Source organism: Pseudophryne corroboree, chromosome 6 (genome assembly GCF_028390025.1).
Source record: "Pseudophryne corroboree isolate aPseCor3 chromosome 6, aPseCor3.hap2, whole genome shotgun sequence".
NCBI lineage: Eukaryota > Metazoa > Chordata > Amphibia > Anura > Myobatrachidae > Pseudophryne > Pseudophryne corroboree.
In genome coordinates, this window is record NC_086449.1 from 370,205,908 (window position 1) to 370,229,882 (window position 23,975).

General features: G+C 45.7%; 1 long non-coding RNA gene across 2 annotated transcripts; it reads left to right on the top strand.

Annotated features, from left to right (window-relative positions):
• The first annotated feature begins 9,688 nt into the window (after positions 1 to 9,688).
• On the top strand, positions 9,689 to 15,516 carry LOC134935290 (uncharacterized). 2 transcript variants are annotated; one of them, XR_010180033.1, is made up of 5 exons: positions 9,689 to 9,803; positions 10,216 to 10,336; positions 12,746 to 12,866; positions 13,626 to 13,760; positions 15,297 to 15,516. It is a non-coding gene; the product is annotated as an uncharacterized LOC134935290 (long non-coding RNA). The 2 variants fall into 2 exon arrangements; XR_010180034.1 differs by lacking the exons at positions 9,689 to 9,803; positions 10,216 to 10,336 and adding an exon at positions 12,243 to 12,333.
• Positions 15,517 to 23,975: the final 8,459 nt, after the last annotated feature.

The window sequence follows — 23,975 nt, forward strand, 5'->3', positions numbered from 1 at the left end:
TCCGAAAGCGCTTAAGCTGGGGACTCTTGTGTGCTGGACTGACTGGAACTTTGGAGAACGGACCTGACAGCGTGGGGACACCTCGAGTAAACCGGGACTTGCGGTGACTATAATCCGTGCTGCTAGTGGCTGTTTTCCTCTTGCCCTGATGTCCATGCAATTCCTTCCTTGTTTTATGCTATTGTCAAGTCTGTGTTTTGTGAGTGGTTTTTATTAAATACCTTTTAAATATACACAGACAGGATTGCACTATTTCTCATTTTCTCCTTTTTATGTGCCATTTGGATTATATGCTCTCTGCATATTTATGAAGTTGAGTCATCACCCTTATGGATTTCTACATGTGAATTTAACAATTCCATCATGTGAGTGAGACCAAGAAGTAATAAAGATCCATCAATCCATTTGGAATACACTATGTTTTTGTGTTTCTTTTTGTTATATCCTTAGATTTCAATGTGTGGAAGGTGAATCTTAATTCACCCATTTTTCTCTCCGGCTGTGAGAATATTTTATGTAAGCATCTCTGTGTGTCTGTAGAAGTGACAAGTTGCGCCATCTCTTCCTCACGTTTTCTGTTGGTGTATGTCCTGTGATTTGTAATCCACGTACTTGACAAAACAAAAAAACGAATACCCGGACCACACGGACTGAAAGGGGTCCCATGTTTACACATGGGACCCCTTTCCCCGAATGCAGAGACCCCCCGTGACTCCTGTCACAGAAAGGTCCCTTCAGCCAATCAGGAAGCGCCACTTCGTGGCACTCTCCTGATTGGCTGTATGCGCGTCTGAGGTGGCAGACAGCGCATCGCACAGCTCCCTCCATTAGTTTCAATGGTGGGAACTTTGCGGTCAGCGTCTGAGCTTGGACGCGCAGAGCCAATCAGGTGAGTGCCACGAAGTGGCGCTTCCTGATTGGCTGAAGGGACCTTTCTGTGACAGGAGTCACGGGGGGTCTCTGCATTCGGGGAAAGGGGTCCCATGTGTAAACATGGGACCCCTTTCAGTCCGCCTGGTCCGGGTGTTCGTTTTTTTTTTTTTGCCAAGTACGTGGATTATAATAAAAGACCAGCACACTGGATCAGGTGAGTATAATTTTATTCACAGGTACCCCGGATCGTCGGCGACATTGGAGACATGGCAGTCGGCGGGTCAACATAGGTAAGTATGTATGTGTCGGCATGTATGAAATAAACTTTTACTTTCACGGTGTCTGTGTCCTGTTTTTATTTGGGTATTTTTTTTCCAGTAGAACTACAGGTACCAGCGGGCCTGTTTTTCTCCCGCATGCTGGTACTTGTTGTTCTCCAAGTACCAGCTTGCGGGGGAGGCTTGCTGGGACTTGTAGTACTACTGGAAAAAAACAATATTCTTTCATTTTTCAAAAGGCTATCAGCCCCCCATCCGCAGCCCTTGGATGGGGGGGACAGCCTCGGGCTTCACCCCTGGCCCTTGGGTGGCTGGGGGGGGACCCCTTGATTGAAGGGGTCCCCACTCCTCCAGGGTACCCCGGCCAGGGGTGACTAGTTGCGTATTTAATGCCACGGCCGCAGGGTGCTGTATAAAAGTGACCCCGGCTGTGGCATTATCTACCCAGCTAGTGGAGCCCGATGCTGGTGTTAAAAATATGGGGGACCCCTACTCTTTTTGTCCCCCGTATTTTTTGTACCAGCACCAGGCGCAGAGCCCGGTGCTGGTTTTAAAAATATGGGGGATCCCCTGTCAGTTTTTCCCCCGGATTTTTAGAACCAGGACCGGCTCGAAGAGCCCGAGGCTGGTTATGCTTAGGAGGGGGGAACCCACGCAATTTTTTTCGTGTTTTTTCCCGTTTTTTCCCGTTTTTTTTTTTACATTTTTTAAAATCTAATCAAAATCCGTCAAATCGGCCGTTTTTCGACGGCGGGACTGTCGAATCCGTTTTTTTATTGAATATGTAGAATTCCGGCACCGACCTGCCGGAATTCGACGGTCGAATTGTGTCGAATTAAAAAACGGGTGAAAAATTGCCGCGATTCGCCGGCAATTGCATATACCCTATAGGGGGAGATTCAAATGTTTGAAAAGTCGGTTGGGTGTCTGTTTTTTTCTGTCTATTTGATAGGGGGGAAAAGACACCCAACTGACTTTTCAAACAATTGAATATCCCCATTATATCATCAGTGTGTTTGTATGTAAAGGTGGAGCTAGAGACGCCCTTTGGGTGGAACATGACACGCCCCCTCATTGGCGCATTCTGTGCTGCGCATTCTGCTAATTCCTACAATCTCCCTGAAACTACTTTTCAAAAGTAGGCAAGTATGAATTAAAGATATCTAGAGATGTTGCCCAATCTTGTGTTACTTGGTAGATAGGACCCACAGCATGTCCCATCAGCAACCCTTTGAGTTATCAAAGCCCAATAGTCACCGTCCCAGAAAACAGCTTCAAAGACCCATGCAATGCATCTGGTAAGTAGTAATCATGGCACAGTTAACAGGATTGACCAAAAATTAACTTACACCTAGGAAAAGCAGAAAGAGCAATGCTTTTGCAAGCTCAATGGATGAACCTATCATTAATGGGGGTAAGAAGTGCTGCTGATATAACCAAGGACCACTCCACTGGATATAGGTTTGTGTGGGCAGGAGAGCAACTGTATAGATTACCAACTGGGGAGGACATAACAGATCTGGAGCTGGCCAAAAGGCAGTTAGTGGTCCCTCAATGGTATTGTGTTAAATTGTTAGCATGAACTCACGACACCTCAGTAGGAACACTCAAGACGTGCCCAGGTATGGCAAAAATTCTTTTGGCTACGAATCAACCGAGGATTCTAAAATGTACATCCCCTGATAAAGTCCTAGAGTGACAAAACTGGTTGGGTGTGGTTTGAAGGACGTGAGTGGCATGGGGACATCACGTGCTGGGTACAGAGGATGCAAGATGATGAGCAAGTGTCTATGCTGTTTGCAGTTACTAAGATCGTGGTACCAACAGCTATCTGGAGGTTCTGGAATATGGTTTTCACGCTGTTGATTGGCATACAGCCAATCAGGAGAGTGCTGTTGATTCCTTTGGAAAAGGAAGAAGTCACTAGGGGCCAGTTCTGGTGAATAGGATGCTTTTTTCTCTCCATTTTTTTTTTTGTTCTTAATTTTTTTAACTTTTAGTGATGTTGTTCCATTTATTATTCAACATCTTCAAAAATAAAAGAATTGTGCTGTAATTTTCCAGTGTTCTACTAAGACCTCTAGTACATACAGTACACACAGAAAATCTATACAGGGATGCATCTACTACCAGGGGGGATTGGGATCGAACACCAGCCCGGGACATTTATGGAAGCAGCCCTAATGAGGGCGGAGTCTGTTGAGGGGGAGGATCCTGACACGAGGGCGTGGTCACTCCTCAGAGGTCCTGATTCTGAGATAGACACAGTTGGGGCCTCCTTTGCTTTACATTATGCTAATTTTAGCAGCCGGCAAACACATTGTCGCCACCCACGGGGGAGTGTATTTTCACTTTGCAAGTGTGCGATCGCATGTACAGCCAAGCGACACAAACACATTTTGTGCAAAACAAGACCAGCCCTGTAGTTACTTATCCTGTGCGATGATTCTAGCGACGGAGGTCCCGGAAATTGACGTCAGATACCTGCCCTGCAAATGCCTGGACACGCCAGCGTTTTCCCATACACTCCCAGAAAACGGTCAGTTGCCACCCTCTTCCTGTCAATCTCCTTGGGATCGGCTGTGAGAATGGATTCATCGCTAAAAGCATTGCACAACAACAATGCTCTTTGTACCCGTATGACGCGTGTGCGCATTGCGGTGCATACGCATGCACAGTTTTGACGCTTTTTTACCTGATCGCAGCGCTGCAAAAATCGTCAGCGAGCGATCAACTCGGAATGACCCCCTTTATGTATATGCTGCTTCAATACCCTTCCCTGATGCACATCTGTACATCTGAATATACAAGGACTGATATGCCCACTTTCACTGTCTACTGACACTGCAGTCATAGGCGAAACTAGACATTTGGTAATGGGTGGTCCCATTTGGGCCCCCACTCCCAAAAAGAAGTGCAGAGCTAAAGATGTGCATGTGCCAAAAAAATGGGCATGGCCACATACCAGAAAATGGTCACTGAAAATGGGGCCGCTGTGCAATGCCTTTGCACTTCTGCGTGGGGGCCGGCACTGACATGCGGGGCGGACTAGCCCTGTGCTGGGTGTCCCCCCGCATGTCAGTGTGAATGATCGTACGATCATCTTGGAATGAGGGCCTACATGTATAGCACCACACGTATAGCACTGCATTACACAAATAGTGCCACATAACAGGAATAGCACAACATTACAGGTATAGCACCGCATTATATGACTAGCACCACATTACATACATAGCCACCCCCTTAATTTGGGTCATTCCGAGTTGATCGCTCGCTAGCTAGTTTTAGCAGCCGTGCAAACGCTATACCGCCACCCACTGGGGAGTGTATTTTAGCTTAGCAGAAGTGCGAACGCATGTGCAGCTGAGCTCTGCAAAAACAGTTTGTGCAGTTTCAGAGTAGCTCTGAACCTACTCAGCGCTTGCGATCACTTCAGCCTATTTGTGTCCGGATTTGACGTCATATACCCGCCCAACGAACGCCCAGCCACGCCTGCGTTTTTCAGACACGCCTGCATTTTTGCAAACACTCCCTGAAAATGGTCAGTTGACACCCAGAAACTCCCCCTTCCTGTCAATCTTCTTGTGGTCGTCAGTGCTACTGAAAACTTTGCTAGAACCTGTGCAAAACAACAACGAGCTTTGTACCCGTACGACGCGCGTGCGCATTTTGAAGCATACGCATGCGCGGACAAGCCATTTTTTAGCCTGATCGCTGCGCTGCGAACAACGGCAGCTAGCGATCAACTCGGAATGACCCCCTACATACGTAGCCACCGCATTACATTCGTAGACACCGCATAAATAGGCCCATCATCATGGACAGACATTGGGCAGCTATAGGGCTGAAGGACGTCGCATTAGAGATTGTCCCAGGGCTGGCTGTGAGTGCAGCCTGATCAGCTGTCATCCTGAGAACAAGGATGCTCCTGTCTAGTCCCCAAACCATACTCTGTGACCGGGGACGCCCTAACCCTTACACCATCATGATAATACAAATAATGTAATTAAAAAATTACCTCTCTGCCGGATCCCCTTCAGTGCTAAGTCGCCGCTCTGGCCAGTTCAGTGAGAGTGCAGGAGCTGGGGTGGCAGTGAGTGTAGTGAACCCGGCTCCGACCATCGCTTTGCTGCTGCTCCTGGGCCAGGCTCGTTGAAGAGATCTTTGGCCGGGGCCAGGGAGAGGATGCTGTTGGGCTGGTTAACTTTCTCCAAGTCCCCAATTGGTAGTAAAACTTCACCACTTTTCACGGCTAGCGGCACCTGGTAGTGCCTGCTAGCCTAACTTCCGGATTGCATTTCAATGAACCACAAGTACTGGAAGCAGTGTGAGCCAGCCCAGCCTGAGTGTGAATTGGCCCGGTTGAGGGGGATATGGGACCAGCCCATTGGAATCTGTCATGGTGTCCTGGTGAGCCAATCTGCCCCTGGTAGCTGCACTCCCTGCACCTATGGTAGCTACACCCTTGTATATAACACATGTAACTGTGACAGGAAAGGTGGCCCCTCTCAGTTGTGGGTCCGAAAGCAGCTGCACCTATGGTAACTACACCCTGCATATAACACATGTAATTGTGACAAGGAAGGTTGCCCCTCTCAGCTCTACATAGCAGCTGCACTCTCTGCACTTATCGTAGCTACGTCCTTGTATATAACACATGTAACTGTGACAGGGAAGGTGGCCCCTCTCAGCACTGGGCCCAATAGCAGCTGCACTCCCTGCACCTATGGTAGCTACACCCTGTATATAACACATGTAACTGTGACAGGGAAGGTGGCCTCTCTCAGCTCTGGGTCCCATAGCATCTGCAATCCCTACACCTATGGTACCTACACCCTGTATATAACACATGTAACTGTGACAGGGAAGGTGGCCCCTCTCAGCTCTGGGCCCCATAGCAGCTGCACTCCCTGCATCTATGGTAGTTACGCCCTTTGCGAACCCGCATGGGGCTCTGTTGCACTCGTACCCCCACCGGCAATATGGCGGCCAGGATCCCGGCATCAGGATGCTGACCGCTGGCATCCCAACCACCGGTTACACAATCCCAGCGCATGATAGAGCATATGGTACTTGCCTATTCTCCCACAATGTCTTGGAGACTCCAGGATAGCAGGCACCAAGGTATAGGCATATCTTCACTAATGCCTCAGGTCCACGTGCTGATCCCCACTTCCCGTGTGAAGTGACCAGTCCAGGCAAGCTGATGACTCTATGCCTGCTGAATCCCATCATCATGGCCCCTTCCCCCCCTTTACAATGATGTAATCATGGCTTTATATACTGTGCCTTGATGATGCAATTCTGCTGTCATGCCCCTTTACTGCCCACATGGTTGCGTCATACCCCTCCCAACTGGCAGCCAGGAAGTTGGAAAGTGTGTGATATCTGGGCCCTGTAGCTCACCAGCAAAAAAGTATCTATTTTTTAACCATTTCATCCCACCCCCACATCCACTGCATACAAGCCCCAGTGTTTTAGCCTACCAAACACCCACTACCACCACCACCAATTTTGCAACTAAATACTGTAAAGCATGAGAGAACATGGGCTGTTATCCGATGTCTCCACTGTACAGCTGGCCACACGCAGGTCCATCCTGCCTCTGGAGCTGCGGCCCTGGATTATTGATCAATTTGACCTCACACTTGGATGGCCAAACCTGACATGGACCAGTAAAACAGCCCGCTCGCTAGCTGTTTTTTGCAGTCCTGCGTTCACATAGTCGCCGCCCACCGGAGAGTGAATTTTAGCTGTGCAAGTGTGCGATCGCATGAGCAGCCGAGCGGTACAAAAAGATTTTGTGCAGTTTCTGAGTAGCCCAGGACTTACTCAGCCGCTGCGATCACTTCAACCTGTCCGGGACCGGAATTCACATCAGACACCCGCCTGTAAACGCTTGGGAATGCCTGTGTTTTTCCAACCACTCCTAGAAAACGGTCAGTTGCTACCCACAAATGCCTTCTTCCTGTCAATCTCCATCCCAGCCACCAAGCATCCCTGGAACTTGTTATAAAATGTTGCCAAGTATGACAGTCACAAATCAAAGTAACTCTAAGTGTATCTACTATATAAAAGTGAAAATCCGTCATTCTGTCTTTCTATACAAATCCACAGTTTACAAGCGGCGATTGTGAAATTTTACATACGAGCGCAGTAAAACACGGCGGAGGCAACTAAAACAATTAGAAATCCCTTTCACCCCTAGGGGGGCAGACAGCAGCACAGAGTATATCAGGAGACAGCATAACTCCGGAATTGTTGGAGCAATGTACTCAAAACTTGGTACACATATGCCTTACAATCTGGCAACAAACACTGTGGAGGGAAGACACCCCTAGTACCCCTAGGGGTGAGGCAGCATCACTGAGTATTTCAGCAGACAGCATAACTCTGGAATGCCTGCAGCAATTTACAACAAACTTGGTACACATATGAATTTCACTGTGGTAACAAACACTGTGGGGGTCAGACACCCCTAGCACCCCTAGGGGTGGGACAGCAGCACAGAGTATGTCAGCAGACAGCATAACTGTGGAATGCCTGGAGCAATTTACACCAAACTTGGTACACATCTGACTTACAATCTGCAAACAAACTCTATGGGGGTTAGAAACCCTTAGGGGTGGGACAGCAGCACAGAGTATGTCAGGAGACAGCATAACTCCTGAATGCCTGTACTAATTTACAACAATCTTGGTTCACATATGACTTGCAAGCTGGGAACAAACACTGTGGGGGTAAGACACCCCTAGCACCCCTAGGGGTGAGGGAGCAGCACAGAGTTTTTCAGCAGTCAGCATAACTCTGGAATGCCTTGAGCAATTTACACCAAACTTGCTACACATATGACTTACACTCTGGTAACAAACACTGTGAGGGTAACACACCACTAGTACCCCTGTGGGTGGGCCAGCAGCACACACTATATCAGGACATGCATGATATCTCAGTGATGACAGGGCTGCATGTGACAGGGCCAGTGACATGATGTGAGGAGGGGAATGGAGGCAGTAGGAAGCCACAGACTGAGAGTTGTATAGTGGGAAGAGCAGGGTCCATTGGGGACCAAAAGGGGGTGCAGCCACTACACAAAGTGCATCAGGGTAGCAAGATATGCCTATATACTAGATCTCCAATCAACGTAAATTAACAAACTATCATTCTAATTTACCATCCTCATCCCATACCAAAGCACGGGTATTCAGCTATCTACAATGTTATTTATACTGTGTGTTTAATATTTACATTTATTTTTGTAAACAGACATTCGAAAAAATCTGGGGCAATGCCGGGTACTCCAGCTAGTATATACTAAATCATCTGTCACAGTAGCAATATTCTGAGCATATTGGAAGTCTTGCAACAGAACATTTATAGATGGAGTTTAAGATCATACATGTTAACATTCAGCAATATGCTATGCCGGCATGCCCTCTTATGGAGTCCATGTAAGTCATTAGCAAAACCAAATGCTCCGTCTACATATAGTACAGCGTGGGCACAAGGTCATGATGCAATAAGTGATATGCCAGCCAGACTCTTATACCTAAGTTTCCTTTTGATGCTTGATCCAAATAATGTATCAGTAACAATGACATTACTGTGAACTGAAAGAGAGATGATTAGGATGGTCACCTGTAACACACATGCAATGTTTCTGTGACATGGAAAAACAATGGAAGAAATGTTATGGAGTCACCTTCATTGTTGTCCTAGTTGATAGGATAACCAGAAGAGTAGCTTTGGGTGGAGTGTCATGAGATGAAATGAAAACAAAAAAGTTACGTACCCTCCAGGTTCCGTTCTCAGCAGTCCGGCTGTCGGTACAATGGTGCCACGTGGTGCCACAGGGCACAGCCACGCTCACTGTCCACTCAACCTCTTTCCAACATGTCCAGCGGGTGTGAACAAGTTGAGTGGATGTCATTACCTATTCCCTGTGAATGTCACCTTGCGGGCCCGCCTTACAGTTTTATATACGCTGGTATTGAATAACACATTTCTAGTGTGCCACAAAAAAGACAACTCTTAATTCTTCTCCTCTTTATACGCTCATGGGTTACACAGGTTCTGTGGCTGATTGAACCAGGTGAAATGCAGACTTGAGGTCAGCCAGCCACAGAAACTGTATAATTTGTGAGTTTCCTGGTTTAATGGGATAGTATAGTTAGTATAGCTCTCTCTCTCTCTCTCTCTCTCTCTCTCTCTCACTATATATATATATATATATATATATATATATGCGCACACACACACATAACGGAAAATGATTAATTCAGCCTCTTATATAAAGAGCTTTATTTCCTTATAAAATATAAGCGGTGATTTAGTCTAGAAATTCCTGTCACTTATGTTTTCCCTTTACCTATATATTGAGGCACTCTGTACAACATTGCCTTATACTTCATTTTCTACACTAGTCTCATTTTTGTTTTAACTAGAAACTCATGTATATCCAGTTGTAATTGATGTAGAAAATACATATGTAAGATAGCTGTAACTCTGTAGCTTTGCTGCTGGTTACTGTGACATCACACCTAGCTTGTGACATCACTAGCCCGTGACATCACAATGCTTCTTCCTGTAACATTCTATCTACAGCTGCTGACGTTTCCAGTTTCCATGCAGGAAGACAGGTAGTAAGAGGTGAGTCCTACATAGCAGGGTATAATGGAGGGGGGTAAGGAAGACAAAGTGCAGTATAGTCCGCTGAAAGGCAAGACAAGATAAACAGAACACGGAATACAGGTACGAGGACACATAAATAGGAGAAGCGCAGGAAGGAACAACATATTTAGGAATAAAAATGTAGCATTACAGGAATAAAGAGGGCAGTATGGAGGATGCACACATACAGGGGATGCAGATAACCTGGGTCTCTATGAGGCAGGATCGTGGCTTTGGGATGAAAAAGTTAATAAAATAGATAAATGGGATATTGATAACTTTGAAAGTATCTTGTTTGGTTTAAGGAAAATTGGGAAACTGGTTGACGCATGGACATTTTATTGTACTTAAACTAGTACTATGCTTAATGATGGTCTTTTGTGTTTTTTAGATCATCTGGCAAAGAGATTTGCAGAGTGTCGGGTGACCGGCAAAGAGATCTGCAAAGTGTCAGTTGAAGACGATGGGAGGGGTCGCAGAGGTAGCAACGACTGGAGTATAACATGCAGGAGGTAAGTTACCATACTCTCTCTGCACGTTACATCTGCCCCACCTGCAGTGCACATGGTTTTGTCCATTAGAGAACAAATTTGCTGCTGCGATCAGGTCTGAATTAGGCCCAGTGTATGATACTAACATGATCCTAGCACTAGAGAAGATAAAACCTGGAGCAGAAAACTTGGGTCTCTATGAGAAAGGATCTTGGGTTTTGGATAAAAAGTCAATAAGATAGATAAATTGCAAATGAATAAAAACGAAAGTACGTAACGAAATGTAATACAGGTTGAGTATCCCTTATCCAAAATGCTTGGGATCAGAGGTATTTTGGATATGGGAGTTTTCCGTATTTTGGAATAATTGCATACCATAATGAGATATCATGGTGATGGGACCTAAGTCTAAGCACAGAATACATTTATGTTACATATACACCTTACACACAGCCTGTAGGTCATTTTAGCCAAAAAAAATTATAGCAAGATATGCCTATATACTAGATCTCCAATCAACGTAAATTAACAAACTATCATTCTAATTTACCATCCTCATCCCATACCAAAGCACGGGTATTCAGCTATCTACAATGTTATTTATACTGTGTGTTTAATATTTACATTTATTTTTGTAAACAGACATTCGAAAAAATCTGGGGCAATGCCGGGTACTCCAGCTAGTATATACTAAATCATCTGTCACAGTAGCAATATTCTGAGCATATTGGAAGTCTTGCAACAGAACATTTATAGATGGAGTTTAAGATCATACATGTTAACATTCAGCAATATGCTATGCCGGCATGCCCTCTTATGGAGTCTATGTAAGTCATTAGCAAAACCAAATGCTCCGTCTACATATAGTACAGCGTGGGCACAAGGTCATGATGCAATAAGTGATATGCCGGCCAGACTCTTATACCTAAGTTTCCTTTTGATGCTTGATCCAAATAATGTATCAGTAACAATGACATTACTGTAACTGAAGGAGAGATGATTAGGATGGTCACCTGTAACACACATGCAATGTTTCTGTGACATGGAAAAACAATGGAAGAAATGTTATGGAGTCACCTTCATTGTTGTCCTAGTTGATAGGATAACCAGAAGAGTAGCTTTGGGTGGAGTGTCATGAGATGAAATGAAAACAAAAAAGTTACGTACCCTCCAGGTTCCGTTCTCAGCAGTCCGGCTGTCGGTACAATGGTGCCACGTGGTGCCACAGGGCACAGCCACGCTCACTGTCCACTCAACCTCTTTCCAACATGTCCAGCGGGTGTGATCAAGTTGAGTGGATGTCATTACCTATTCCCTGTGAATGTCACCTTGCGGGCCCGCCTTACAGTTTTATATACGCTGGTATTGAATAACACATTTCTAGTGTGCCACAAAAAAGACAACTCTTAATTCTTCTCCTCTTTATACGCTCATGGGTTACACAGGTTCTGTGGCTGATTGAACCAGGTGAAATGCAGACTTGAGGTCAGCCAGCCACAGAAACTGTATAATTCGTGAGTTTTCTAGTTTAATGGGATAGTATAGTTAGTATAGCTCTCTCTCTCTCTCTCACTATATATATATATATATATATATATATATATATATATATATGCGCACACGCACACATAACGGAAAATGATTAATTCAGCCTCTTATATAAAGAGCTTTATTTCCTTATAAAATATAAGCGGTGATTTAGTCTAGAAATTCCTGTCACTTATGTTTTCCCTTTACCTATATATTGAGGCACTCTGTACAACATTGCCTTATACTTCATTTTCTACACTAGTCTCATTTTTGTTTAAACTAGAAACTCATGTATATCCAGTTGTAATTGATGTAGAAAATACATATGTAAGATAGCTGTAACTCTGTAGCTTTGCTGCTGGTTACTGTGACATCACACCTAGCTTGTGACATCACTAGCCCGTGACATCACAATGCTTCTTCCTGTAACATTCTATCTACAGCTGCTGACGTTTCCAGTTTCCATGCAGGAAGACAGGTAGTAAGAGGTGAGTCCTACATAGCAGGGTATAATGGAGGGGGGTAAGGAAGACAGAGTGCAGTATAGTCCGCTGAAAGGCAAGACAAGATAAACAGAACACGGAATACAGGTACGAGGACACATAAATAGGAGAAGCGCAGGAAGGAACAACATATTTAGGAATAAAAATGTAGCATTACAGGAATAAAGAGGGCAGTATGGAGGATGCACACATACAGGGGATGCAGATAACCTGGGTCTCTATGATGCAGGATCATGGCTTTGGGATGAAAAAGTTAATAAAATAGATAAATGGGATATTGATAACTTTGAAAGTATCTTGTTTGGTTTAAGGAAAATTGGGAAACTGGTTGACTCATGGACATTTTATTGTACTTAAACTAGTACTATGCTTAATGATGGTCTTTTGTGTTTTTTAGATCATCTGGCAAAGAGATTTGCAGAGTGTCGGGTGACCGGCAAAGAGATCTGCAAAGTGTCAGTTGAAGACGATGGGAGGGGTCGCAGAGGTAGCAACGACTGGAGTATAACATGCAGGAGGTAAGTTACCATACTCTCTCTGCACGTTACATCTGCCCCACCTGCAGTGCACATGGTTTTGTCCATTAGAGAACAAATTTGCTGCTGCGATCAGGTCTGAATTAGGCCCAGTGTATGATACTAACATGATCCTAGCACTAGAGAAGATAAAACCTGGAGCAGAAAACTTGGGTCTCTATGAGAAAGGATCTTGGGTTTTGGATAAAAAGTCAATAAGATAGATAAATTGCAAATGAATAAAAATGAAAGTACGTAACAAAATGTAATACAGGTTGAGTATCCCTTATCCAAAATGCTTGGGATCAGAGGTATTTTGGATATGGGAGTTTTCCGTATTTTGGAATAATTGCATACCATAATGAGATATCATGGTGATGGGACCTAAGTCTAAGCACAGAATACATTTATGTTACATATACACCTTACACACAGCCTGTAGGTCATTTTAGCCAAAAAAAATTATAACTTTGTGCATTAAACAAAGTGTGTCTACATTCACACAATTCATTTATGTTTCATATACACCTTATACACACAGCCTGAAGGTCATTTAATACAATATTATTAATAACTTTGTGTATTAAACAAAGTTTGTGTACATTGAGCCATCAAAAAACAAAGGTTTCACTATCTCACTCTCACTCAAAAAAGTCTGTATTTCGGAATATTCCATATTTCGGAATATTTGGATATGGGATACTCAACCTGTAGTATAATTATACACATAGTATGTCTGACCAGGAAATTCTGGTTATTTAGATCATCATTTGGCAAAGTTCTGGCAAAGAGATTTGCAGAGTGTCGGGTGACCGGCAAAGAGATCTGTAAAGTGTCAGTTGAAGACGACGGGAGTGGTCGCAGAGGAATTAGTGACTGGAGAATAGCATGCAGGAGGTAAGTTACCATACTTGTGTAATTGTGTGTGTGGTGGGGGGTATTGAGAGCACAGTACAAAACATAGGGTCTATGGAGGGGGAGAGCGGACAATACAAAACATGCAGAAGGGGGCAACTTGGTATAGCACATACAGATGGTGTGGGGGCACAATACAAAAACAGAGAAATTGCGGTGTACTCTATAGGACATATAGAGGAAGGACATAGACTTTTGGGGGTTGCGAGATGTAGTACATACTGTAATACAGAAAAACAGGAAGGGTGGGGAGAGCATGATACAGAACATACAGTTCGGGGGAAGAACAATACAGATCGGGGGAGATAGTGAAATGGCTGACATTTACAGTATATCAATGAACTGAGGGCAGGTGTACAAAGCCTGGGAGAGTGATAAAGTGGAGAGAGATAAACTAGCAACCAATCAGCTCATAGTTGTCATTTTTCAAACAGCCTGTAACATGGCAGTTAGGAGCTGATTGGCTGGTACTTTACCTCTCTCTACTTTATCACTCTGCAGGGCTTAATACATCTCCCCCATAGAATAACCAAATGATGAAATGGTACAGAATGGTATAAATGATGTGAATTGGAGCTGTAACAAGTGACTGTTTCTCTATCTTTACATATAATAAAGGTGACATAGTCCTTTCCCTAGAGTCCTTCTCCTTACCGCTCAGGGGGCCTGATTCAGATGCGGACACAGAGCTGCTGTTGTACCAAGTGGCTCAATGCTTTTTCACTGTGCATGCGTGTAAGCTGCACTGCGCACAAAATGAAATCAAGCTCACATAGAGGATCCCATCGCAAAGTGATTGACAGGAAGTCAGCGTTTGAGGTGGTAACGGGGGTGGCTAACTGTATACAGGCGTGTCAGGTCCGTTCAAACGCCATTCCATGTGCGTGCAGAAATTACCCATTGCGACCTGTGTTGCTGCTGGAGAGCCCCCTGTGTCTAGGAGACTTGCTCAGCCTACCACTGTAATTGTGAACGGCAAGATTGCAGCAGCGATCGCTTCAACAACCACAACTGAATCAGGCCCACAATTACACCATTATATTTTACTATTTTATCACATTTAACAACTAAGTAGTCAGTTTTATTAGGTGCGAGTTTGTCTTACAACAGCCGCACTTTCCGGGAGCCCCATAGGCTGAATCTGGCAACGAAGGGTGTGAGTTTGGATGCTGTTGAAATGTCGCAGCAATGGTAACTCGTACCTAATTGGATTGACCCCTAAATGTTAGCAATTTATAGATTTTATTATTTACTGGTCAAACTTCTTTTCTGAAGGTACCCACTAATAAGAGAGAACTTATCCCCCCAATGTGTGTATTGTATAAAAACAATGGGCCCTTTGGGATAATTGTCCTTATTTTAGGTATTTTCCATGTCCTCAGTACAGTAGTTAGAGTAACATATTTACATAGAGAGATTTTTCTCTCTACACAATCACTACACTGTTTGCAGTTTGTCTCTCTGCTTGTTCATCCACTAACAATGATTTTTCATATCTTCCTCTTCGTCTACACGCAGTGGTTGATTCCTGGGAGGAGAGCTGCGGACACATGCTCCAAATGTTGGGACATATGCATTACCTATTAGGAGATGCGGTAAAGATGCCGGCTGTCGGGTTTACGGCAGTCAGAATACTGACACTGGGATCCCGACACTCTTCAGAATCCCGACGTTGGAACTCCGAATGTGCAAGGATACCGACGCCCGTATTCCCACGATCATAGGTTTAGGGCTGGGCAAGGGGGGTTAGGTTTAGGCATCAGGCACGGGGGGGGGGGAATTAGGCTGCGGGGGAGGGAGGGTTAGGTTTACGTGTCAGGCGGGGGGTTAGGTTTAGGTGTCGGGGGTTAGGGTTAGGCTGCAGGTGGGGGGAGGTTAGGGTTAGGCTGCGGATAGGGTGGGTTAGGCTCCCATGGGGAAGGTTAGGCTGCGTGGGAGAGAGGGTTAGGTTTAGGCAGGGGGAATAGGTTTAGGCATCAGGCGGGGGGGTTAAGTTTAGGCTGTGGGTGGGGGGAGGTTAGGGGTAGGCTGCAGGTAGGGTGGGTTAGGCACCCCTGGGGGTGGTTAGGCTGTGGGAGAGGGAGGGTTAGGCATCAGGCGGGGGGTTAGGTTTAGGCGTCAGGCGCTGTGTTAGGTTTAGGCTGCGTGTGGGGGTGAGGTTAGCATGAGGCTGCAGGTAGGGTGGGTTAGGCACCCTCGGGAGTGGTTATGCTGCGAAGGAGGGAGGGTTAGGTTTAGGCAGCAGGGACGGAGGGGGGGGTAGGCTGCGGGAGAGGGAGGGTTAGGTCTAGGCTGCAGTGACAGAGGTTAGGATTAGGCACCTCCGCGGGAGGGTTAGGCACAAAGGGGGAGGTTACGGTTAGACTGCAGACAGGCAGGGTTAGGGGGTGGGGAGAGGGTTAGGCATCAGGTGGAAGGGTTAGGGTTAGGCTGCAGGTGGGGGGAGGATAGGGTTAGGCTGCGGGTAGGGTAGGTTAGGGACCCCCGGGAGTGGTTAGGCTGCGGGGGAGGATAGGGTTAGGTTTAGGCATCAGGTTTGGAGATTAGGTTTAGGCATCAGGCGGGGGGTTAGGTTTAGGCTGTGAGTGGGGGGAGGTTAGGGTAAGGCAGCGGGTAGGGTTGGTTAGGGTTAGGCACCCCCGGGGGAGGATAGGGTAAGGTTTAGGTGGGGAGATTAGGTTTAGGCATCAGGCGGGGGGTTAGGTTTAGGCTGTGGGTGGGGGGAGGTTAGGGTAAGGCAGCAGGGACGTAGGTTAGGATTAGGCACCTCTGGTTAGGCACATAGGGGGAGGTTAGGGTTAGACTGCGGACAGGCAGGTTTAGGGGGGTGGGGAGAGGGGAGAACACCCCTTACTCACCCCTGTCTGTCTTTTCTGTACTGGGATCCCGGCATCGGTATGACAACCAACAGGATCCCATGCACTGGGATAGCATACTGACCCCTCTATTAGTACACCTCTTAATGCCCAGAGGGAAGGGCGATCCTGAGGCCATGGTTCCCCAGAGGTTTCCCCCCAAGGGGGTTTTCCTCTCCTGAGTGCTGAAGGATGACTCTTTGTGAGCCCAGAGGTGTAGCTTTTATGCCATAATGAGTACCAATCTCATGCCCATCCCTGCAATGTATAAGAAGTAAAATAATTGCTAATGCGATCACTTTACTTCTGGGTTTAGACCCCGGCTGCGCTAGTTCACATGTGCAATCGTCAGACTGCGTATGTGAGAGCAGACAGTAATTCAGAGGGATCCCAAGGATCCTTCTCCTGGGAATTATTGCATAATGTAGACCACAGGCTACAAAAGCCATTTAGAAATAGCATTAGCTGCCGGGCCAAGCTCTGCATTCTGGAGCTTGGTGAGTTTCACAGTTTACCATCTGGCGTAGAAACGTTTGGTGGCTGCTTTTGTGTTCAAAATAGGAGGAACGCAATAGATATCTCAAATATCCTTTGCTGTCCGCAATACATACATTCAGGGGCTGGTTAATATTTGTGGGCAGCCCCCAAAACCAACTGTTTTTGGAGATGTCTCACAAATATTATTTATTAAATATTCCACTTAATAAACTTTTTATATTTTAACATAAATTAAAAAAAATGTTTTATGTTTTCATTGACTGAGTCTCCCGTCTTTAGTGAACGCTAATTTCACAGGGTCCGCAAATTATTACTGATATGACTGTTACTCTACTGTCCTGCTGGTGCTCCTGGCCTACTGTTTAGCAGCCAGACATATATTTTATATACAGCACTCTTGGGGAGATGTATCAAGCCTTGGAGAGAGATAAAGTGCAGATGTCCAAACCACCCAATCATCTTCTGTCACTTATCTAGCACAGTACATGAAATGATACCTGTAGTTAGAAGTTTCATTTGATTTGAGCAAATACTCAACTTTATCTCTCTCCACGGCTTGATACATCTCCCGGAAAATATCATGTCTTCCTTTCAATTAATTAACAAGTTAAATTAATTAATTGTCTTGGAAACAGGGTAAGAAATTCACAGTATAATATAATGTTATAAAGGCTTGTCAATACCTCCTGGTACATTTACATTCATTTATCATTCACATTTCTTCCATGCCAGAATGGGGTGGATTGGGAACGTAAAGTGGCCCTGGAAATATATGAAAAGTGGCCTCATGTAGGTTGGAGTAAGTCAGCTATAAGCGGGGCCTAACACAAATTGAGCTTAAGCAGACTGTTAGCATTACCCATAGTGGTAGTAAGTAGCAAGGCTAATGCAGCATGGTAGGCAGTCACAGCACCAGCAGTAGGATCGTGTCACAGGAGGTGGAGATCACACTGGTGGGTGAGGCATTGCACTGGTAGGTAGTCACATCACCTGCAGGAGAAACATGTCACAGGAGGTGGAGAGCACACCAGTAGCTGAGGCATTGTACTGGTAGGCAGTCACACAGCACCGGCAGGAGGATCCTGTTGCAGAAGGTGTAGATCACACCAGTAGGTGGGGCATTGCTCTGGTAGGCAGTCACAGCACCAGCAGTAGGATCATGTCGCAAGAGGTGGAGATCACACCGGTGGGGGAGGCATTGCACTGGTAGGTAGTCACATCACCTGCAGGAGAATCATGTCACAGAAGGTGGAGATCACACCAGTAGCTGAGGCATTGTACTGGTAGGCAGTCACACAGCACCAGCAGGAGGATCCTGTTGTAGAAGGTGGAGATCACACCAGTGGGTGAGGTATTGCACTGGTAGGCAGTCACAGCACAAGCAGAAGGATCATGTCACAGGAGGTGGAGATCACACCATTGGGTGAGGTATTACACTTGTAGGCAGTCACAGCATCAACAGGAGGATCGTGTCAAAGGAGGTGGAGATCACACCAGTAGGTGGGGCATTGCTCTGGTAGGCAGTCACAGTTCCAGCAGGAGGATCGTGTCACAGGAGGTGGAGATCACACCAGTAGGTGGGGCATTGCTCTGGTAGGCAGTCACAGTACCAGCAGGAGGATCGTGTCACAGGAGGTGGAGATCACACCAGTAGGTGGGGCATTGCTCTGGTAGGCAGTCACAGTACCAGCAGGAGGATCGTGTCACAGGAGGTGGAGATCACACCAGTAGGTGGGGCATTGCTCTGGTAGGCAGTCACAGTACCAGCAGGAGGATCGTGTCACAGGAGGTGGAGATCACACCAGTAGGTGGGGCATTGCTCTGGTAGGCAGTCACAGCACCAGCAGGAAGATCATGTCACAGGAGGTGGAGATCACACCAGTGGGTGAGGTATTGCACTGGGAGGCAGTCACAGCATCAACAGGAGGATCGTGTCAAAGGAGGTGGAGATCACACCAGTAGGTGGGGCATTGCTCTGGTAGGCAGTCACAGCACCAGCAGGAGGATCGTGTCACAGGAGGTGGAGATCACACCAGTAGGTGAGGCATTGCACTAGTAGGCAGTCACAGTACCTATGGTAGCTACACCTCTATATATAACATATGTAACTGTGACAGGGAAGGTGTCCTCTCTCAGCTCTGGGCCCCATAGTAGCTGGCTACTACATGAGGACACATACTTTTGGATCCAACCTCGTACATTTAAAATTTTGCAAGGTTCATATTAGGTAAAACAATATGTGTATAAAAAAAAAACCTCATGATAAAAATGATAAATTAAATGAAAGCCCATTAATAAGCAATGGTTCCATAGTGTCAGGGGTTAGAGTTAAGGTCTGTGGTTGGAAACAGTGTATAAATAACTGAGTTGATTGTGATCTATTCAAAAAGGCTGCTAAGCATACAGTAAGTGTAAATTGAGTCCCTTTGGTGATAGTTCATAGCTCCAGTAACTCTCTCTATGTGAGTTTGCTTCAATATCCTCATATGCTTTCCAGAGAAATATGAACAAGCCCGATTTATTTAAACAATTTTGTAATCTTTTTGAAATACATCCAAGAATACTAAGGGGCATATGTATTAATAATCGCGGAACTGCATTGTGACGGATATATTCATTTTTAATGAAAATCTACCCTATATGAATGTAGGGTAACCCGAAGGGACAGAAGTAGTTATAACTCCTGTCCTTGTGAGTTACTTCCCACTGGCTTATCTTTAAAGGGTGCAGTGTGTGCGGTGCAGGGGGGCCCACACTGCACATCCTGCAAGCATTTTTTCAATACTTATCCTTCGGAGTCACGCATCAGCAGCAACAATGCTGCAGAAAACACCAGGAAAATGGTGTGACGGGCATTTTCCCTGGCATTGCGTTCATGTGCAGTAGGGGAAAAACTGGGAAAATGGCCACTGCACCATTTTTCTAAGGACATGCGCACTTAACTCTTTGACAGTGCTAGGGTCTCCTAGTCACTCTAGTGCTCAGAGTCTATTGCCTTGCCAGCTTGAGAGGAGGGGGCTTGGACAGAGGCTAAACACGGCCTCCTCATCTCTTGATGCACCTCTGTTGCTTCCCTGGAATTTTAGAGGAGTTTTTCACATTTGTGAAAGATTACTCTGTGAGAATCTGACACTGCACATATGCACAGTGTCAGTTTCCACTGGATAGGGCTTGGTGCCAGGCAGAGGCTGCGGGAGGGGGAAAGATAGATCTCTCTCCTGTTACCATTCCTCCATAATCTAAAATGAATGATGCCAAAATCTGAAAAGCTTCGCTTTATAGGGTTTTTAGCATAGGCGTGCGCATGGGGGGTGTCTGGTGTGCATAGGCACCCCCTAATGTCCGGCACCCACCACACGCCACACCTGCTGCAGCCCAGCTTGCTGCTCATTCCTGGCTGTGTGAATCCCCCCTCCGCTAGTGGTATGCTGAGCGCTGCTGCACTGAATATACTTTACTGGCCGGGAGGACTGACTTCACATAGAAACAGGGCCAGCCCTACCAATACGCGGAGTACGCAGGCGCGTAGAGCGCCCAGCTGTGAGGGTGCTATAGCCCGCTGCTGAGTCCATGACAGAATGAGATGACTCCTGACCTGCCGCTGCTGTCAGGAGTGCAATCACTATCACTACCTTCCCCTCTGCCTATTATCTGCCCATACAGGGGTGCCGCTGCTGGTAGGGTGCTTCAGTCTCCTGACTCTCCCCACACCTCCATTACAGGCAGCGCCCATCGACCTCTACATACTGCTGGAGACTGCAACCACCGCCAATAGCACAAGCAGTGGAAGAACTGAGGGTGACAGTGGATGCTGCCGTAGCCGCACCTCTCCTTCATTGTCCCGCCAGCTTTCTCCTTCACCTATTTGGTACCCACAGCTGCTGCCATAGCACCGGAGCAGGAAGGGAAAGTACGGGGGTGTAAACATTAGACTGCGGCGCCGTCAATACTGGCCAGTCCTGGGGCAGAGTCCGGATAGTGTTCCCCACAGCCTCTGCCCTCCCCAAGCCCTTGTCTGTCGGCCTCCAGGTACCTCCACGTTCACCTACCCCTGCAGTGTGTGGTAGTGTGTGGCAAGACATGGGCTAGTGCCTTCTCTGAGACCAGCCCTCTGCCCTTCCCTCCTCCTGCCTCACACGTTCCTCCTCTCTTCTTCCCCCTCGACTCACCTGCCCTTAACCTTCTTTCCCCCATCTAAGTACCCAAATGCTTAACAACGTTGTGGACCATCCTCATGCCCACTGACACCCACCCCCTGCCATAGAGCCTGCCATGCTGTCAGCCAGGCACTGGGAGATTCAGAGCAGCTGCACTTCTTTTATTATAGCCTGACCTCTGACCCCTCCTTACATGTTGCAGCCTGCCCTCTGACCCCTCTCTATCTGTTGCCTCCTGCCCTCAGACCCCTCCCGACTTGTCACAGCCTGCCCTCTGACTCCTCCCTACCTGTTGCAGCCTGCCCTCTGACCCCTCACCTGTTGCAGCCTGTCCTCTGACCCCTCCCTACCTGTTGCAGCCTGCCCTATGACCCCTCCCTACCTGTCACAGCCTGCCCTCTAACCCCTCCTTACCTGTCAGCCTGCACTCTGACCCCTCCTTACCTGTCGCAGCCTGCTATCTGATATTCTACCAGTTACAACCTGCCCTCTGACCCCTCCTTCCCTGTGACAGCCTGCCATCTGATCCCCTATTTGTTACAACCTGCCTTCTGCTCCATTCCTTTCAAATCCTGCTCTCTGCTTCCTACCTGTCACAGCCTGTCCACTGTCATATACCCAGGATCAGGTCAAGGCACAACCCCCATAGAGTTGCCGGTGCCACTTGCAGCTGATGGTGCGAGAGCTCAGGTAAGTCTTTTCTATGGTGCTGAAGCAATAATTAATTATTATTTTTATTTCCTGTGGGAGACAATGTGCTTTTTGTTGTTTTTTTGTCTGGGCGATAATGTGTGTTATTTTTTTTGTGTTGCGGACAATGGGGGAGATTCAAATGTCTGAAAAGTCGGTTAGGTGTCTGTTTTTTCCTGTCTATTAGATAGAAAAAAAACAGACTCCCAACTGACTTTTCAAACATTTGAATCTCCCCCAAAGTGTTTTATTTCTGATGGACAATGTGTGTTTTATTTTTTTTCCTTAGGGAAATATTTTTTTATTTTCTTTACTGTGAGGGACGATGGGCCTAATACAGACCTGATTGCAGCAGCAAATTTGTTGGCTAATGGGCAAAATGCAGGTCTCCCTCACTCTAAGTCTGGAGTGAAAATGGCGGTGACGCGTGGCTATTTATATGGAATCCAAAACCCACGTGAATCCGACAGCGGGATAATGATGTTGTGCCTCGTTGTAGTTTCCAAGTCTGGCGGGAAGTCTCGAGCCGGGATCGTGAAGTTCGGTTCTCTGAGAATCGAACCCGCTCATCTCTAGTACATACAGTGAGAGTCAGATTGTAGTTCCCATTGATAATAATGGGGACTGTGATCTGTAGTGCTAATTAGCATTCTGCAGGAGATTTCTGATAAATATCCAGTATTACACTCTTAGTACATAGCCAGAAAACTCAGTTTCTACATAATGTTATAGGGAAAAAAGCTTGATACATAGGCCCCTCAGAAACACTGTGTGTGGTCAGTCCCTTTTCAAAATCAAAGATGAGTTCCCTAATACTGTATGTGTCTTAAAGGTTTATTTGCACACATATTGTTTACCAAAGGTTCTGTACAGTACACTCCAATATTCAGCACAGTATATACCATGTATTTGCTGTTGAAACTGATGTGACTCTTTATATGCAAGTTAAATTCAGTAGTGTCCATAACGTACTTGCATACCTTACCAGAATAACATGGAAAGAAGCCTTTATTGGTTTCTCCCAGCCACGTTTGTTTAGATTTTTGATTTAGAGTTTTTTTTCTGTCTTCATAGCTATCCTTTAGAATTGTTTTTAATCCACAGAAGTATCAATGGAGGCCTGGACAACCTTCCATGTATGAAACATTGTCAATGTAGTAATGACACAGGGCCAAGTTTCCACCAAATTAGATTTTCTTAACGAATCTTGATTACCAAAATCCCATACATAAATGTAAAAATTGCAAACTAGGTCCCCATGGCAATGCCTTGCAGATGTAGGTAAAACTGATAAAAACATAGTTACTGTATGGTTTAGAATGAAATAATGCTGTCAATGATGTCATTAATTTGTTCTTGAGATAGTTGGCATGATGGAAGTATAGAATAAATAAATAAATGTTATTAGTCCCGATGATGATGATGAAGTCTTTATTCTATTCAAACTCCTTCAAAATTTGATGATTTACTGTGGAGTCATTCGAATCAGAAGATAATTGTGTAACTATTTTTTTTTTCAAAGAAACCTTCCACAAAGCTTGAAAGTCTTGAAGCTAAGGATCTTATTACATATATAATGGTACATCCTATACGGTTGTACCATTGTTAGCAGTTGTTTAGTTCCTTTTTATAAACAAATGTGGGATCCAATGTCAAGATCATATAGGTGGTGTTATATGATGATGATGATGATGATGATAATCATAATATTTTGCTTGTGTACTTTCCCTTATCCATATTACAAAAACTGTAGGAAAACATTGCAGTCTTTTGATTACTCTTATTATGGATAATACATAACATAGATACTTAATTATTCCATTTAAGGCACATTTGCCACCTATAAGCTCTCCAAGCTATAGTTGGTTTGAGAACATCTGATCCAGTCTCTCTCTTGTGGCATATCTTGTTTGCATATGTGTCTAGTGCCTGCTTGCAGAGAAACATGAAGTTCATTTTCTTTTTATCTGTCCTGTGGTGCTAATTTGGGAGACTTG